This window comes from Rhynchophorus ferrugineus, unplaced genomic scaffold (genome assembly GCF_030347505.1).
Source record: "Rhynchophorus ferrugineus isolate W39M unplaced genomic scaffold, kcgeb_rfMv2 rfM1, whole genome shotgun sequence".
NCBI classification, from domain to species: Eukaryota; Metazoa; Arthropoda; class Insecta; order Coleoptera; family Curculionidae; genus Rhynchophorus; species Rhynchophorus ferrugineus.
In genome coordinates, this window is record NW_027472580.1 from 42142114 (window position 1) to 42148749 (window position 6636).

The following is a 6636-nucleotide window of genomic DNA, read 5'->3' on the forward strand; positions in this document are numbered from 1 at the left end:
TTAGTTATTTTATTTATACCTATCCATTATTTTAAAAGTAAACTTATTTTAAAAATAAGTAATATTTGTAATCCGAAAGTTAATTTTATTTCAGTGAAGGTCTGATTTCATGCTTTTTAACGGAATTTTAAAAAATGGTAACTGCCTGGTATTGAATACTGACCAAAATAGGATTCTTTATGAAATAATTGACGCTTTAGTTGACAGCACATTAACCATATCGTTATAAAGGCCATATTCTCCAGATCCGGTCCCCAGCGACTATTTTCTTTTCTCAGATCTCAAAAGAATGCTCGCTGGGAAGAAATTTTCGTCGAATGAAGAAGTGATCGCCGAAATTGAGGCCTATTTTGAAGCAAAAGACAAACCGTACTACATAAATGATATTGAAAAGTTGGAGGGTCGCTATAATCGGTGCATCACCCTTATGTACGTACAACAATAAGATTTAAAATTTGCTTTTGTAAAAATATATGTGTTAATAAACTTAAAAACTTACATATACTATAATGAAATTATCCTGACGGAGTTATGATGATTGGTAAGTGAGGTATGAAATATTGCCTTGCCTCTATTAAATTAATATTGTATTATTTGTCTATAGAGTTGGTCATAATGGAATGTAAACAAAAGTTGCATTTAACTTATTTCTTAACATACATGTTTATGGATCTATAATTTTGATTAAAAAGTCTTGGAAATGGATCGACACAAGGTTTAGTAAGACCCCACACATACTTAATTCAGATCCTTTGGGATTATTAACATGATCTACATATTTTTTTAAATACAGACGAAACTTTTTGAAATAAAAAAAAATCTACTAGTGTATAAAAATTAAAGTTTTGGCAAGGATTCTAGATATAATATTCGGTAAATTATAGTATCTACTTCAATTTCTTTAAAAATAATTATCAGTAATCGTAGTTACGCAATGATATACAATAAAAACATCTCGATTAAATATTATTCTTTACGTGATGTGTTAATATTTTAGCAGATACAATACAAAACGTATTTATTGCTCTGGTCCTATAAACAGGCTGTATGCGCAATAAAGCGTGTTACCTTTCGCTTTTATTTCTTAAAGGTTATCACGGTATGGCAAACGGTTTCCGCTATATAAACTTTATCGCCCACCACTTGAGATTCAATTTTCTGTTTTAAGTCTTCGCCGACGTGATATACGTTCTTAGCGAGAAGCGAACCAACGACAAGAGGAAATTTTCAGTCGTAAAACTCGCTCCTCACTCCTTAAATGTTGAATTACCGGATATCCTAACCGGAAGATGTCTTATCCGGTATAATTTTCCCGCTACGTACCTCCTGCATACGTATTTTATTTAATAAGTACACATATTTGAAGTTTGCAATGTTAATAAAACTGTTCGAAATTTGATCAATATTCCGGGTTCTTTCGATTACGGTACAGGTTACTTGTGCACTCTTGTAAATACATCTATTAAAACTAAAAATATATATTTACCAATATTAGTAATGATGCAAAATGATGTTAGAGCATAAAATACTACTATTGTAAGTATTAATAAAATTATTTTCAGCTATATCGTGCCTTTAATGCCTTTAAATCTTAAAAAATACTGATACAAAATAATGTTTCTACTAAAAAAATATTATTTTTAATACAATGCAAGTAATAATAATAGTGTTTGTACTATTATTTAATAAATTAATTTTATATTATTAATTAATATTTAAATTTATACTCCTGACAAACTAAATGGCCAGTGGTTAAAATTTTCAAACTGAATTGAATTGGAAATTCAAATTGAAGATTTAATAGAGCTACTGCAATGCGTAGACAATACTTTCAGCAATGCCAACAATCCTCGGAAAGCGTTAATGTCTTTCCATATATATTACTAGTACATGGCCTCGATTGCTCCAGATTTCTTCTTTCATTCAAACAAGTACAGCCACAAAGCAAAAAAAATACACAAAGGAGTTAAACAAGATCAAGCTTTCGACTTGATGATGCTGCACAGAAAGCTAGTTCCCACGAGAAAAGAATTGCACTAGAGTATAATTCGCATTATAATGTTCTGTATATGTAAATCTGGAAGAGAAAGTACCTTGATCTGACCCTGATCAATATCCTCCGAGCTTAATCCTTTTGATACTTTTAAATATAAGGGTTTCATGATTATATAAATCATATTTCATTAATATATGAGTAAAGCCTTCTGGCTAAACCCAGACATGCAAAATGGCTCTTGTCCGTTTCTTTTACAACCAACTTTACCAACTAGGACTGGACTAGCCTACGGCTCTGAATTGCTATCATTGACATTAGAAACAGGCAGTGCGGCGAGCGACCAATTAGAGATGATCCTATAAGACCTCCTGTCTTTTCATTCTGGATACAGGCGTGACTGGGATGGTTACAAATATATATTTACAATAATGTCTCGGCCAGATTGAAATCCGCGACTATCGCTGCAGTCGAAGACGGTTACCACCATTACGGATGTAATATTTAAATAGAATCCTCGTATTTTGCGACGATCAATGACTCAACCCAATTTTTAGTATTTAAGTATTTCCAAAAATATTTCGTTTCATAAGATGTGTCCCAAAATTATTACATTTCAAAATCACTTTACTGAAAGTATATTTCAATAAGTATAATTCAAATTCAGTTTTTGACTCAAACATATAAATTACTTAAAATCTTTTAATTAATTAATATGTTTATTATTTAATTAATTAATCAATGGGAAAAACGTTGTCTTCCTTCTCGGCATCGCTAAACCATACACGCCTTTAACAAATTTACTAATGATGCAAATCTGGCTTCAACAGAAGCTTGTAAAAATCGCTTGGTTTAATTTTTAGACCTTTTAGACCAAAAATAATTAACTAGTGTTTGAAATTTATATGAACAAATTCGATATGGAAGACATAAAAACCGAAATTACTTTTTCCTCAACCTATTATTATTGATGAAACATTTTTGAGACTTAATCAATGGTTTTATTTCTACGTTTTAGTTTTTTTAAATTTATTATTTATTTATTACATTGTTACTAGTCTTTACCGATTATCCCACAATGTGTCTTTACAATAACTTAAATCTAGGTATATATATCTATGAGGACCCATCAGCCCTATTATACAGTAGTTACTCTATATGTTTATGTATTAACACTGTACAAGTTCAAATGGTTTGATTCTTTTGAGTCTGTGCCCTATTATGGTAATATCCAAGAGTTGCAACAATTCGATATTGACATCAGAATGATGTCTCCCCTCATGTCTCCTTGCGATTCTCTTGATATCCTAAACAACAAGCGGTATCTGAAAATCTCGGTGTAAGTCATCAGTCCGTAACCAATTGCACTTCTTAGGATTCTCTTCTGAAAACTTGCACTGTATTTATATTTCTATTCGCGGAATATTCCTGTAATTGAATTCCATATGTACATATAGGTTCCAAATATTGCTTGTATAATACCAATTTATGTACTGAGAATAACAAGAACCAATACATTTTCTTATATTTGAAACCCAGTTCTTTCCATTCCGAAGTACATTTCAATCAGCAAATTTAGCTATTTTCCATTTGATAGGTGATATGTGTAGAGTACAATACACTTCCTTGTGATATATCTGCTTTAACTTCTTTTATTGTAGAGTAGGATTCCTCTTGTTTGACTTTATATAATCTGGTTGTAATGTAAGATTTTAATCATTCTGTGTATTTATTTCAGTAACATTTTCTACATCTTATGAACAAGGCCGTTATGGTACACCTTTCGAAGGCTTGTGCTACGTCTAAGAATATTGCTGAACATACCTTTTAACATTCGTATGCTTTTCAATTATACCTATTGACCTAGGCACCCAGTCAATTCTTGAATGGTTGATAATAAACCCAAACTGGTGTGTAGGTATTAGACATTTTCTCTCTATAATAAATTTCAGATGAAATACTGACTTCTCCATTATTAAATTATAAACATTTACATGAAATTATGTCAGAAATGACGTGATTAAGAGACTTAACATATCCTAACACAATAATAATTTGATTTTACCAACTTTGTTTTTGCTGTTGTTTTTGTTGTTATGTAAGCAGAATATTAAATTAAATCATCTATTTTCTTAAAAATATCATTTTATACCCATGGTTATATTCACAGACTTTTATTTGAAATGTGCCTTGACATGGAAAAAAGTGCGAAATATGTCTAATTGATTAACGAAATTATCTAAATCGAATTTTCAGGGAAACAGATAATAAAGCAAAATTCTCGGGAATATATACTGTTACGAGAGTCGGCAAAGGCTCTCAGTTACCGTCAGTGGAGAATAATATATTTTGATGTATGACAAGACTTTCGAAAGATAAAATGATATTTACCGTTGATATGAGGTGAAAGTGGAATACGGAATGAGGGTGTGGATCTGATATATGACCGAAGTTTTTTTTTATCTGAAACTTTATGGGATAAGGAAAAGTTAGCAGAGAAAATATTTGCTTGTAGATTGTAGGTTTTTCGGAGTGTTTGCTAATTTAATAATGAGTTTTTTTCTGATAAATCGTCCCCATTCAATTTAATAGGTTATAAATAGTATGAACGTGCAATCTGTCTTAATAGTTACGGAGATTATATTGGATATCTTAATTTCTCCTTAGTCACAAACTTATTAACATATACTTTACATATACAAAATTGACTTTATTCATCAACGTAATCTCCATCAAGTGCCACGCAATCATTCCAGCGCCGCTCTAACATTTCAATATAACTTTTGTAGAACGATTTATCTTTTGCCTAAAATAGGCCCCAATTTCAGTGGTAACCTCTTCATTCGAGCAAAATTTCTTACTGGTGAGTCAGCAAACTAACGTTTTACTGTCTTTTTCTGATGGAGTGGAGTCCTTGTAATACTTTCCAAGCAATTGCTTTCCTTGAACGGTATTTTTTCACATCAAGAAGCAGTTTCTAGTAAAATTGAAACACAAAATTGTTTTTTATCTATTGTTTTAAAACTAAAGTAATTTAAGTTAATTAATAAAACTAAGTATTTAAAATCAATCTACTAAAGCACGTCAAGAACTATTGCTTTTAAAAATTAAATTTAAATTAAATTCTAATAATAAATTAAATTAATTACTAAAATTAAACCGCTATAACCTTTTAGGCCACCACAATTACATCTACATTAAGTTCAAAGGTGGGCAGCGCTGGTAGATTGGTACCATGCGGTTCCCGGCTACAAAAGACCTCCACGACGACGCCTCTTTCTCTTTTGTCTTTCCTCTAACTTTCGTAACGGTACTACTTCCATAGCGCTTCCGTACTTTCATAAGCTAACCTAGTATCCTGTCCAACCTCCCGTCGAACACATGTAGTATTTCACACATGAAATAAATTAGTTTTCATTCAACCAGTGTTTTCTGTTCCCGTGCGAATTCCTTCCACAAAAAGTGTAGTGGTGTTCCGGTAAACAATCACGTCGACAACCACACATTCCGACCGACAAGTGACACATTCCTACAGTTCTACCACTGTAATCGAAACATAATAATACGTAAATAAAGGCGCCTTTGCGCATCAAGCGTCACAAAGTTTGTTTTGTTTTGTTCATAAAGATTGCTTTATTGTCACTAAACGCTATTGAATTTTTATTATGTCCCACTGTTCATATGAAATTAAATTTATCACATTTTTTTATAAAATCGACCGCATATAACTGAAAACTGGCATCACCGCCTGGTTGCACGAAGATGTTAATGTTTGTCGGGTTTGCTGAGTTTTCAAATGCGTAGCATTTAAATAAAAGGGAGGGTGGAAAAATTTTGGCTCATTGCATTTTTGTTGACCCTTGACATTACTCCTAATGGCAGGTGAATAACCAGCTTAGATATTATTCCAGAAGCTATACCGTCCTAACCAGACTGGTTACTGCCATGACTAGGAAGAATTTCCTGGTCGGATTTTGCATTCTCGCCATACGCCAGCAGGATTCGGACCCGCCACTATCACAATAGTAGAAGGACCGTCTTGTTTTCTTAACTAATCAGCCATCCAAGCCAGCGTATTAGCACATTAATATAAATATTATAATTATGTGAAGTTTAGGTTTTACATTTCATATGTAGATATAACAGGAAAATGAAAGAAAAGAAAACAAAACAGATCGTTCCGAAATTCAACTAATACCTGACAGTTATTATATTTTTCATATTCAATTTTTTTTTGTTTTGTGACCATTCCCCTGCATTTCATATATAATGAAACATAACATATACAATAATTGAAAAATTATTTACAAATTTTGAGCGCTTCACTTAAAAAGTATTTAGAAGCAAAAGGAATCCAGCAAAAAAGCAAATTATGTCACAAACTTCAAACAACATTCGATGACCTTCAGTCACCTTTTTCTTTAAATTGGAGTAAAAGATAAAACGTAAATGCGGTAAAAATTACAATTTTTTTAATGCACTGAAAAAATGTCTGTCAGTGAGGCTTCAACATGTAGTTAGTTACAAATGTGCTGATAAGTTTAATTCACAGTCTGTTGTAAATCGTTTAAAATTAATTTATAGGCCGATATTATTAAGAAAGTAATATTCTTGAATTGATCGATAAATGATTAAATTGATAA